The sequence below is a fragment of the Macaca thibetana genome, chromosome 3, assembly GCF_024542745.1.
Source record: "Macaca thibetana thibetana isolate TM-01 chromosome 3, ASM2454274v1, whole genome shotgun sequence".
Taxonomy (NCBI): domain Eukaryota; kingdom Metazoa; phylum Chordata; class Mammalia; order Primates; family Cercopithecidae; genus Macaca; species Macaca thibetana.
Genome location: NC_065580.1, coordinates 157,745,182 through 157,758,640, shown reverse-complemented (window position 1 = coordinate 157,758,640; position 13,459 = coordinate 157,745,182). Strand labels below are relative to the sequence as shown.

The 13,459-nt window shown below is 40.4% G+C and overlaps 2 protein-coding genes across 4 annotated transcripts in view; one reads left to right on the top strand and one right to left on the bottom strand.

Annotated features, from left to right (window-relative positions):
- GET1 (guided entry of tail-anchored proteins factor 1) overlaps positions 1 to 13,459 on the top strand; it is a 655,129-nt gene that overhangs the window by 513,628 nt on the left and 128,042 nt on the right. The window lies entirely within an intron of this gene.
- Positions 1 to 13,459, bottom strand: part of BRWD1 (bromodomain and WD repeat domain containing 1) — a 132,413-nt gene that overhangs the window by 98,904 nt on the left and 20,050 nt on the right. The window contains exon 2 of one of the 2 annotated variants that reach the window (XM_050784545.1): positions 9,710 to 9,769. The exons of the other annotated variant lie outside the window; for it this stretch is intronic. The gene's annotated coding sequence lies outside the window, so the exon portion shown is untranslated. The remainder of the gene's footprint in view (positions 1 to 9,709; positions 9,770 to 13,459) is intronic. 2 annotated transcript variants of the gene reach the window in all.

The window sequence follows — 13,459 nt, the reverse complement described above, 5'->3', positions numbered from 1 at the left end:
GTAAAACATATACAATTCAGTTTCCAGAACTTCTACTTAAGTTACAGTTTAATACTCTTGCAAAGTTAACTTCAACTGACACTTTAAGGAAATAAAACACAAATCCAAAATATAGGTAATACTACTGTAGTGAAAAAAATCATAACCTCTCCACATTCATTTATATGTAATATGATCTCAATAAGCCTATTTTCAGAATAAACAAGATTAGCCAGAAAAACTTTAATAAGGTGAAGATCTAGTCCTATCAGATATTAAAGCATATCACAGAGCCTCAATAATTAAAACAATTAGACATAACGGTGTACACTGACAGAATGACCAATGGAAAAAATAAAGTCCAAAACTAGACCCTATTCAACCAGGAAAGCTGACTGAAAAATTGGAAGGAAAAATGGGGGGAAAAATGGACCCTAATGTAAAACTTAAGTAGAATTAAGGTATTATCTCAAATCTGTTGAGCAAACAATGGATCACTGCATAAATGGTGTTACAATTGTGCAGCAATCTGGAAAAAAACTAAATCCATTCTTCAGACTGTACATGAGGATACATTCCAAATGGATCAATGATTTAAATATATTAAAAACAAAACCATAATATATGAAAACACAAGAACTATACTGCAGTGCCACTTCAGAATAAGGCTAACATCTGTACTTAATAAAATACCAAAAGTGCTAAACAAGCAAACTAGAGAAAGGAAGATCAACTAGCCAGAGATGTCTACGAAGGATTAAATAGTAGGAAAATGCTAGGAAGACAAACACACACTAAGCAAAGGAATAATATCAGCACAAGTTCAAAAGTGAGGAGGAATATGGTATATGATAGAAACAAAGATCTATATGAACAAAGTATTCATTTCTCAAAGTCATGGGGCAATGGGATAAATGGGTAGAGAGTCTGGATGTAATCAAAGCAGTTTAAAGGGTAACTGTACTTTTCAAGTAAAAACACCAAAAGCAGCCAAAAGATTTGTCTTACAGCAATATATAATATTGACTGAAAGAGAAGAGGTAAGATGTAATAAAAAGCCAAGAGGGAACCCAGTTAATCTAAGAAGCAAGACGCTTAACTGGAATACAGCTCCACCCTTCTCCCCCTAGAATGGACAGGAAAGGCAAAAAGAGGGGAGCATCAAAACTTGCTGAGTCGCCCGGGTGCCGTGGCTCACGCCCGTAATCCCAACACTTTGAGGGGGCGGAGGAGTGAGAATTGCTTGAGTCCAAGAGTTTAAGACCAGCCTGGGTGACGTGGCGAATCCCTGTCTCTACAAAAAAATACAAAATTGTCCAGGCATGGTGACTTACGGCTGTGATCCCAGTACTATGGGAAGCCAAGGCAGGCAGATCACTTCAGGTCAGGAGTTTGAGGTCAGGAGTTTGAGGCCAGCCTGGCCAGCATGGTGAAACACCATCTCTACTAAAAATACAAAAATTAGCTAGGTGTGGTGGTCGATGCCCGTAACACAAAAAGTAGGTGGGCGTGGTGGCAGCGCCTGTAATCCCAGCTATTCGGGAAGTTGAGGCAGGAGAATCACTTGAACCCAGGCGGTGAATGTTGCAGCGAGTTGCGATGGCGCCACTGCACTCCAGCCTGGACAACACAGCAAGACCCCTCCACCTACCAAAAAATGTGTGTGTATATATGTATACGTGTGTGCATATATATACACACACACATATACATATGTATACACGTGTATATATGTAGACATATGGGCATACACGTATATACATACATATACATATATAGTCTACATATGCATGTATACATGTATATACACGTATGTATATGTATTATGTACATATACGTATCAAAAAAAAAGAATTCTAAACCTAACTGTCCATGGAAGAGTTTTTTTTTTTTTTTCCCTGAGACAGAGTCTCGCTCTGTCGCCCAGGCTGCAGTGCAGTGGCACAATCTCGGCTCACTGAAAGCCTGCAAGCTCCACCTCCCAGGTTCACACCACTCTCCTGCCTCAGCCTCCCGAGTAGCTGGGACTACAGGCGCCCACCACCACGCTCAGCTAAATTTTTTGTATTTTTAGTAGAGACAGGGTTTCACCATGTTAGCCAGGATGGTCTCGATCACCTGACCTCGTGATCTGCCCGCCTCTGCCTCCCAAAGCACTGGGATTACAGGCGTGAGCCACTGGACCCGGCCAGGAAGAGTATTTTTAAGTCACCTGTATATACACGTATGTGTACGTACATGTATACACATATGTAGACAGATATACACATGTGTATAAACATATATATGTCTACGTATATGTATGTACGTGTATATATACACGTATACACATATGTATGTATACACATACGTATGTATACATATATATGAAATAAAATAAAAAATTAGCCAGGCATGGTGGCACATGCTTGTAGTCCCAGCTACCCAGGAGGCTGAGGTTGCAAAGAGTCGAGATCACACCACTGCACTTCAACCTGGACAACAGAGTGAGACTCTGTCTCAAAAGGCAAACAAACTTGCTGACTCACAAAACACTCAAGACAAAGAGCTTAGAAAACAAAGACTAATAGTGCCATTAACAGAAAGCAAAGTAAGAAGAAATGATTTTTTTTTTAAATGTTCAAAGTGATTGTTCATATCTAAGATACGTTCCAGAATGTGGCCTAACATTGACCTTTGCAGGCTCATTAAAAGTAAGCAGAAAAAGTAGTATAATTGAAGTTATATTAGCAGTTGGATATTTTTGTTAATTAAAATAGAAGGTTCTTTTACTCCTTTGCTTTCTTAATAAACTTGCTTTCACTTTAAAAAAATTAAAACACCTTCCACACTGAATTGCTAATTGAACAAAAAAATATTTTTTTAAGTAAACCATCACAGTAAAACTCACAACCTTGCACAGAGTACTTTAAGAATTCTAGAGGCCAGGCATGGTGGCTCGTTGCTCACGCCTGTAATCCCAGCACTTTGGAAGGCCAAGGCAGGTGGATCACCTGAGGTCAGGAGTTCAAGACCAGCCTGGCCAAAATGATGAAACCCTGCCTCTACTAAAAATACAAAAAAATTAGCCAGGTGTGGTGGTGGGCACCTGTAATCCCAGTTACTCGGGAGGCTGAAGCAGGAGAATTGCTTGAACCCAGAAGGCGGAGATTGCAGTGAGCTGAGATTGCACCACTGTACTCCAGCCTGGGCAACAAGAGCGAAACTCCGTCTCAAAAAAAAAAAAAAAAAAAAAAAAGAATTCTAAACCTAACTGTCCATGGAAAAATATTTTTAAGTCACCTGTTCTAAATCAAATTCCCAGACATACAAGCAATTTGTGGCTATTTCTGTCCCACTTATATCTTTGTCTATTCATGGACTGATACTGTACTGTTTTTTTTTATAACACCTCTAAAACATTTTTGTATCTCCAGCATGGCTAAACAATTCTTTGCTCTTCTTTTGCTGTCCGTGCTTATTTTTCTCTTCTAAATGAGCTTGATTGGCTGGCTTAGTTCCATAAAAACAAAATCACTGGAATTTCAAATGTAAATATGCTGACTTTGTAGCATAATCAGGAAAGAGCTGACATCTTGACAATACTGAGTCTTCTGATTCACGAACACGGTAGAGGCATTTTCACTTATTTAGACTATTTCCTTCCCCAACTCATGACTCCAGTATTTTTAAGATCTTTCTTCATAAACATATTTCACATTTCCTGTTAAATTTACTCCTATGTGTTTGAGGGGTTTTGTTGCTATTATGAATTAATTCTTCTTCCATTGTATTTATTACTTGTTTATTAATAGTGTACAATAAAGTTCCGGTTTTAAGACATGGGTCCTATATATATATCTAACCATCATACTAAGCTCTCAGCAGTTCTAACAAGTTTTAACAGAATTCACTAATGAAGCCTCTAAGCTTGAAGTTTTAAGAGTTGTGATTTGTTTTGTTTTGTTTTGTTTTTCTTTAGTGTCCAACAGGTATTTTTAACCTCAGGAGCCTTCCTTTTACTGTTTCTAAATAGCAGCATTTCATCAATTGCAGTATTACTGACATACAACCATGTTTTATTATGCCCCCCCTCAAGGCCAGTTGCCAATGACTATAATATGTATTTCTGGATATTAAAAATAGTCTCTTTTTTTCTAAGATGGATTAGCTAAATCCTGCATAAAAGAAACAGTATGAACTATGATTTCTCCAAGTCCTCTTTGGCATTAGGATTTTAGGATTTTTAGTAGACCTCATGTGTCTACTTCCAAAGTCCAAAGTATGCTTGAAATCTACACATTTGGAGTGACTACCTAGTATGTACCTCATGCTCATGAGCTTAAGAACGTCTACTTTTACAACTTGTTAGGCGATACAATAAGGACTCTTCAATATATGCTGATCCTCTTTTTTTTTTTTTTTTTGAGACGGAGTCTCGCTCTCTCACCCAGGCTGCAGTGCAGTGGCGTGATATCCACTCACTGCAAGCTCCACCTCCCGGGTTCACGCCATTCTCCTGCCTCAGCCTCCCCAGTAGCTAGGACTACAGGTGCCCACCACCACGCCCAGCTAATTTTTTGTATTTTTTAGTAGATACGGGGTGTCACCGTGTTAGCCAGGATGGTCTCGATCTCCTGACCTCATGATCCACTCGCCTCGGCCTCCCAAAGTGCTGGGATTACAGGCATGAGCCACCGCGCCTGGCTGATCCTCTCTTTTGCTGTGAAACAACGTATTATTTATTTTCTTTGGATATACAGCCAATCATTTTTTTGTGAAGAACCTCCAGCCAGGCATGGTGGCTCACGCCTATAAACCCCAGTGCTGTGAGAGGCCAATACAGGAGGACTGCTTGAGGCCAGAAGTTCAAGACCAGCTTGTGAAACACAGCAAGACACTGTCTCTACAAAAAATTAAGAACTAACTAGGTGAGGTGGCACACACCTATAGTCTCAGCTACTCAGAAGGCTGAGGCAGGAGGATGACTTGAGCCCACAAGTTTGAGGCCAAGCAATGATTACACTACTGCATTCCAGCCTGGGCAAGAGAGAGAACCTGCCTCTGGGGAAGGTGGGAGAACCTCCATACTGCTTCCCATAATAGCTGTACTAATTTACATTCTCACCAAAAGTGCATAAGAGTTCCCCTTTCTCCACATCCTTCCCAACATTTGTTATCCTTTGTCTTTTTGAGAACAGTCATTCTGGGGTGAGGTAGGATCTCACTGGGGTTTTGATTTGCATTTTCCTGATAATTAGTGATGTTAAACATATTTTCATATATCTGTTGGCCATTTGTATGTTTTCTTTTTAGAGATGTCTATTCAGGTCTTTTGCCCATTTTTTAATTGAATTTTTTTTCTATTGAGTTGAGTTCCTTCTATGTTCTGGATATTAACCCTTTGTCAGATGCACAGATTTTACAAGTACTTTCTCCCATTCTTCAGGTTGACTCTTTGATCTATATTGATTGTTTCCTTTGCTGTACAGAAGCTTTGTAGTTTGATATAATTCCATTTGTCTGTTTTTGCTTTTGTTGCCTATGCTTTTGGGTATATATCCGAAGGGAAATGAAATCAGTATATTGAAGAGATACCTGCACTCCCATGTTTACTGCAGTGCCATTCACAATAGTCAAGATATGAATCAACCTAAACACCCATCTACAGATGAATAGACAAAGAAAATGCAGTGTGTCTGTGTATACACACACAAACAATGGAACATTATAAAACAGAATACTTCTCTGTCATTTGTGGTAATATGGATGAACCTAAAGGCCATTATGTTAAGTGAAATAGCAAGGCACAGAAAGGCAAACACTGTGTAATCTCACTATTGAATTTTAGAAGTTGATTTCACAGAAGCAGAGAACAGAACAGTGTGACCTATGGCTGGGGAGTATGGAGGAAGGGGGTACCATAAGAAGTTGTTTCAATGGGTATTAAGTTACAATCAGACAGGAAGGATAAGTTCTGGTGTTCTATTACACAGCAACGTGAGTACAGCAAATAACAATGTGATAGACATTTCAAGATAGCTAGAAGACTTTGAATATTACCACAACAAATAAATGATAAATACTTAAAATGATGGATATAATTACCCTCATTTGATCCTTATACAATGCATATATGCACTGAAACATCACACTGTATTGTCTTTCTATAATTATTATAGGTCAACTAAAAACAAAAAATTTAAAAAGAATGTAGGCTGGGTGTGGTGGCTCACACCTATAATCCTAGTACTTTGGGAGGCCAAGGCGGGAGGACTGCTTGAGCCCAGGAGTTCGACCAGTTTGGACAACATGGCAAAACCCCATCTCCACCCAAAAAACACACACAAAAAAACTTAGCCAGGAGTGGTGGCACGCACCTGTAGTCCCAGCTACTCCCAGCTACTCAGGAGGGTGAGGGGGGAGCATCACTTGGGCCCAGTCGACAAGAGGTTGCAGTAAGCCAAGATCGCACCACTGCACTCCAGCCTGAGTGACAGAGTAAGACTCTGTCTTTAATAAAAAAAAAAAATAAGGCCGGGCGCGGTGGCTCAAGTCTGTAATCCCAGCACTTTGGGAGGCCAAGACGGGCGGATCATGAAGTCAGGAGATCGAGACCATCCTGGCTAACACGGTGAAACCCCGTCTCTACTAAAAAATACAAAAAGCTAGCCGGGCGAGGTGGCGGGCGCCTGTAGTCCCAGCTACTCCGGAGGCTGAGGCAGGAGAATGGTGTGAACCCGGGAGGCATAGCTTGCAGCAAGCTGAGATCCAGCCACTGCACTCCAGCCCGGGTGACAGAGCGAGACTCCTATCAAATAAATAAATAAATAAATAAATAAATAAATAAATAAATAAAATGTATTAATCAAAGGTAGTTAGCTGTCCTGTTAACTGTTAAAATGAAAATCTTTTCCTGTATGCTCACTCATGCATCCTGGGGGGGTAAAATTCACGTAACATAAAACACACCATATGAACCATTTTAAAGTCAACAATTCAGTGGCATTTAGTGCATGCACAATGCTGTGCAGCCATCATCACTACCTAAGTTCAATAGCTATTATTTCACAAGATATACTGCAACCTGTCAAGGCATTTTTCAATTCTCTTGGATTTTAAGTAGGCAATCAAACTATTGGAAAATAAAAATTTTTTATTTCCAGTATTTGTGTATTTTTGTTTTTGTTTTTGTTTTTTTGAGATGAAGTCTCGCACTGTCGCCTGGTGGGGAGTGCAGTGGCACGATCTCGGCTCACTGCAACCTCCGCCTCCCAGCTTCAAGCACTTCTCCTGCCTCAGTTTCCCAAGTAGCTGGGATTACAAGTGTCCGCCACCACGCCCAGCTAATTTTTTGTATGTTTAGTACAGATGGGGTTTCACTGTGTTGGTCAGGCTAGTCTCAAACTCCTGACCTCGTGATCCGCCCACCTCAGCCTCCCAAAGTGCTGGGATTACAGGCGTGAGCCACTGCGCCCGGCCCATTTTTGTTCTTTCTTGCCTAGCAATACTAAAAAAAATGAACAGTTGTAGTAATAGCATGGTGTTCATTTTCTGCAAATATTTAATTTTGTAATATTTTTAATCTCAATAAAAGTCGTAATAGTACAATGAGCACCCATACACTGGTCATCAAGATTCACCAACGGCTAACAGTTTGCAACACCTGCTTCTTGAAGTAGATATCATACTGACATGAACCATCCAAATCTACCTTACAGACATTACTTCAGCCCTAAAATCCTTAGTGTGTATCGCCTAACAATGACATTCTCCTACATAACTATAACATAGTTATCAATACTTTAAAAACTTAATACTGACAGAACATTATATAATCCATATTCAAATTTCCCAAATTTCTCAAACATCCTTTACAGCTTTTTTCTCTCCTAAATCCAGAACCCAAATCAAGGCTCATATATTAACATTTGTCCCTTTTCCTGAGGTTCCTTGTAAAAAAGCTCTCCATCTTTCTGTCTTTCTTGAAACCAAACATTTGAGGAATAAGAGATTTGTTTCACAGTTTCTCAATTTGGATTTGTCTGATTGCTTCCTCGGGAGATTAGGGTCAAACATTTTTGGTTTTTGTTTTTTTTTTTTTTTTGAGACGGAGTCTCGCTCTGCCGCCCAGGCTGGAGTGCAGTGGCCGGATCTCGGCTCACTGCAAGCTCCGCCTCCCGGGTCCACGCCATTCTCCTGCCTCAGCCTCCCGAGTAGCTGGGACTACAGGCGCCCGCCACCTCGCCCGGCTAGTTTTTTGTATTTTTTAGTAGAGACGGGGTTTCACCGTGTTAGCCAGGATGGTCTCGATCTCCTGACCTCGTGATCCGCCCGTCTCGGCCTCCCAAAGTGCTGGGATTACAGGCTTGAGCCACCGCGCCCGGCCTAGGGTCAAACATTTTTTACCTAAATAATAAGTAGGTAGAGAAAATGTTTAACTACAGATACAATGCATTTCATAGCTACAAGTCAATTCAGATTTTCTTTTTATGTCTTGGTGTTTTCTCTGTATTTACCTTCAATTTTCCTTTATAAGGCTGTTTAAAATATCCTCTTTTTATTATCTGAAGGATATGTAGTGATATCCCTTTTTCAAATCTGATAATGGTTATTTGTCAAGTTTCTTTTTTGTTCCCTGAACAACCTGTCTTTTACCAGTATTTTTAGCCTTTCAAAGAACTTCTGGCTTTGCTGATCCTTGCTACTGTTATGCACATTTTTTCTGTCCTTAATTTCTGCACTTATCTTCAAAATTTCTTTCTTCTTGTTTATTGTTCTAACTTCTTGAGAAATACAGTTGATCACTGAATTTCAGCTTCTTTTTAATACATCAATTGGGTGTAAATTTCCCCTTCAGCACAACTTCAGCGGAGAATGATATACTGTTATGAAACAACTTACCCCAAAATTTTTAGCTACACTGGACAACAATAAATATTCATTATCCCATAGTCTCTATGGGCCGAGAATTCAACAGCAACTTAGCTAGGTAGGTGTGGCTCAGTGTCTCGAGGCTGCAAGATGCAGTCAAGATGTCGACCTGAGCCACAGTCACATAAAGGCTTAACTGGGAATATGGGGATATGCTTCCAAAATGACTTACTCACATGACTACAGCAGAAGACATCAGTTACTACCATGAAGACTTTTCCATAGGGCAGTTTGAGTGTGCAATCTACCTAACAACTGGCTTCCCCCAAGAGCAGTGATTAAAGAGAACAAGACAAAAGCTATCTTATTATGGTGTAGTGTAACTTCAGAAACACTGAAAGTCACACTATGCCATTTTCTCATTATCTTTTAAGTTCACCGGTCAACCCTATTCAGCAAGGAGACTACAGTGGCCTGAGTGCCAGGAGGCAAGAATCACTGGGCACTGCCTTCAAAGCTGACTCCCAAAGAGTACCTCCCTCAAGTTTTCATTTGTAAGGTTTTCATTATTAATCAGTTCGAAATATTCTTAAATGTCTATTGTGATTTTTTTTTTTGACGTATGGATTATTTAAAAGTATAGTTGACCCTTGAACAACGCAGGGGTTAGGGTATCAACCCCCTCCCAGGCAGTTGAAAATCCACATGTAACTTTTGACTCCCAAAAAACTTAACTACTAATAAAGCCTTACCAATTGCATGAACAGTCAATTAACACATATTTTTGTATATGTTTTATGTAAGGTATTCTAATAATAAAGTAAGCTAGAAAAAAAAAGTTATCAAGAAAATCATAAGGAAGAGAAAATATATTTACTATTAAGTAGAAGTGATCATCTTAAAGGTCTTCATCCTCATTGTCTTCATGTGGAATAGGCTGAGGAGGAGGAGGAGGAATAAGAGGAGTTGGTCTTGCTATCTCAGGGGTGACAGAGGTGGAAGAAAATCTATGTATGTCGACCCATGTAATTCAAACCCATATTGTTCGAGGGTCAACTATACATAAAGTTTACAAAAAGTGAGGATTATCTGTTATTAAATCTGGCTGTTAGTAATTTCTTGTTTAATTACATTGTTGTCAGAGAATATACTTAGAATTATTTCAGTTGAGACTTGCTTTAGCCCATTTAATGTATTTCAAGTAATATAATTATGTTTATATTGACATTTACTATCCCACCCAGTATCATCTTAGGACTGTTTTTTTTCTCCTTTCTTGTTTTACTTTATTAGTACATATCTCCCCACCTCTATTAAGTCTAGTAGTTATACAATCTCTTGCTATACTTTTGGCTGTTATTCTAGAGATTTCAAAATGCATCTTCATCTTAAAGTCTAATGTAAATTTGTATTTTTTTATTTTCCACTTCTTGAACAATGCAAAGATCTTAGAATATTGAAGTTACCTCCTCCTGATATACACACTATTCATTCTTTAATTCCATACATATTTTGAAGCCCAGAATTTACTTATCTTATACAGCCAATGTTTATTTCCATTTACCCACACATTCACTTTTTTTTTTTTCTTAAGTCTTCATTCCTTCTTGTATCTCCAAGTTTCCACTTGGGATCACATCCCTGCCTAAAGAATATTATTTAGGGCTGGCGCGGTGGCTCATGCCTGTAATTCCAGCACTCTGGGAGGCCAAGGCAGGTGGATCACAAGATCAGGAGATACAGACCATCCTGGCTGACACAATGAAACCCTGTCTCTACTAAAAAATACAAAAACTTAGCCGGGCGTGGTGGTGGGCGCCTGTAGTCCCAGCTACTTGGGAGGCTAAGGCAGGAGAATGGCGTGAACCTGGGAGGCAGAGCTTGCAGTGAGCCGAGATCACGCCACTGCACTCCAGCCTGGGTGACAGAGCGAGACTCCGTCTCAAAAAAGAAAAAAAGAATATTATTTAGAATTCCCTTTAATGTTGTTCGATTGCTAAGAAATTCTCAGTGTCTAAACATGCACTTAATACACTTTCATTCCTCAATGATATATTTTAATAGGCTCAGAATTATTGACTGGCATTTTCTATTAGCAATTTAAAAATATTACTTGTCTATCAACTTCCATTATATTAAGAAGCTAGCAATCAGTCTTCTTACTACTCCTCTAATTTTCCCTAAGGCTGCAATGATTACTCATTGTATTTGGTTCTATTTATTTTCTTCTGACCTCAACTCCACTTCACTAATTCTCTCTTCAGTTTCATCAGTTGTGTTCAGATGCCATTAAAATCACCCACTGAGGTTGGGCGTTGTAGCTCACGCCTGTAATCCCAGCACTTTGGGAGGTCAAGGCGGGTGGATCACAAGGTCAGAAGATTGAGACCATCCTGGCTAACACGGTAAAACCTCGTCTCTACTAAAAACACAAAAAATTAGCCAGGCATGGTGGCACGTGCCTGTAGTCCCAGCTACTCAGGAGGCTGAGGCAAAAGAAACGCTTGAACCCATGAGGCAGAGGTTGCAGTGAGCTGAGATAGTGCCACTGCACTCCAGCCTGGGCAACAGAGTGAGACTCCGTCACAAAAAAAAAAGTACTACTAACCAAGTAGATTGTTCAGATATACTCAGTAAGCAATAAACGCACGTGAGCCCCCACTACAAGAAGAATCATTTCAGGGAAGATTAGAACTCCACTTTCAAAGAATTCCAAGATGATTTTAAGACAGGCACCCTCTCAAAGTATAAATGTTCTTATTTGCTGCTATATTGTCAATACATTCATATCAAACTATAAAATGTTAACTGTGAAACCTAGCAAGAATTTGATTTTCAAACTATAAAATCTTCCAGAAAACAATATACTTCTTAACTACATGTAGACAAACCAAAAGTCTTGCTTAAACTTCCAAAATAAAACACTATCTCAGCAAGGCGCGGTGGCTCAGGCTTGTAATTCCAGCATTTTGGGAGGTGGAGGAAAAAGGACTGCTTGATCCTAGGAATTCAAGAACAGCCTGGACACCATGGCTAGATTCCATCCCTATAAAAACTGTAAACAGCTGGGGTTGTTAGCACACACCTGTGGTCCTAGCTACTTGAGAGGTTGAGATGGGCAGACCTTGACCCCAGGCTGAGGTTACAATGAGCCATGATCACACCACGGCACTCCGCCTGGGCCAAAAAAAACACGAAAAACAAAAACCACTATCTCAATTATAACTATCTTCATCCCATAATAGCTACTCACTCTCTTTTCTTTGAGAATATTAACTAGAAGAGAACAAAAGTCGCTTTTTATCACAAAAGTTCACACCAAATCCATTTAAGTGACCACTAATATATAGCCTAGGTGAATGTGCATAAAAAAATTGAACCACCACCAGTTTTAACCAAATTCTTTTTTTTTTTTTTTTTTTTTTTTTTTTTGAGACGGAGTCTTGCTCTGTCGCCCAGGCTGGAGTGCAGTGGCCGGATCTCGGCTCACTGCAAGCTCCGCCTCCCGGGTTCCCGCCATTCTCCTGCCTCAGCCTCCCGAGTAGCTGGGACTATAGGCGCCGCCACCTCGCCCGGCTAGTTTTTTTTTGTATTTTTTAGTAGAGACGGGGTTTCACCGTGTTAGCCAGGATGGTCTCGATCTCCTGACCTCGTGATCCGCCTGTCTCAGCCTCCCAAAGTGCTGGGATTACAGGCTTGAGCCACCGCGCCCGGCCAGTTTTAACCAAATTCTAATGAGAGACACCAATGTGCCTTTAAAAGTCTTATAAAAGCCTTACAAATCATCTAACAATTTACTTCAGCCTAACCAAACATAAGTTTCAAAAAATGATAGAAAAGCACTGAAACAGTGTAGTAGGGACAGGACTTGGCCCACCCCCACTAACATGTTTCTCCATACGTGACCACTGACCACCAGACATTTTAGCACCATCCCCACTGACCCATACTCACTGACCAGACCTTGTAAGCTGTCTAAAAAAACTAAAACAAGCAGCATTCCGCCACGAATCCTACTCGGGAGAGTTAACTCTATTGCCCATATGTGCACAAGGCCAGGAGAAGGACCAATGCTAACCCTGAGCCTCATTGTAATACTAAAACCTTCACCTAGAGGGGCTTATCTCCCCCTCTCATCATGCGACATATGTGTTAGCATGATTCTTTAGTACATCTGCACACCCTGCGCTCCACCCCACACATGTAATAACGTTCACCTACTTCATGAGTTTTGCACATCACCCTCCTTAAGACACGGCAAGGCATTCCCCTGGGGAGCCAGCCAGAGGACCCTTCTTCCTTCACTGTCTCACTTATTCCCAATGTTTCAGGCATAAGTTTCTTTTTTTTTTTTTTTTTTTTTTTTTTTTGAGACAGTCTCACTTTGTCACCCAGATTGAAATGTACTGGTGCGATCATGGCTCACTGCAGCGTCAACCTCCTGGCTCAAGCAATCCTCCCTCAACCTCAGGGTACTGAGACTACAGGCGTGTGCCACCTTGCCAAACTATTTCTGGGGTTGGGGGTAGTGTCTCGCTATGTTGCCCAGGCCAGGTCTCAAACCTGTGAGCTCAAGTGATCCTCCCACCTCAGCCTCCCTAAAGTGCTGGGATTACAGGCATGTGCC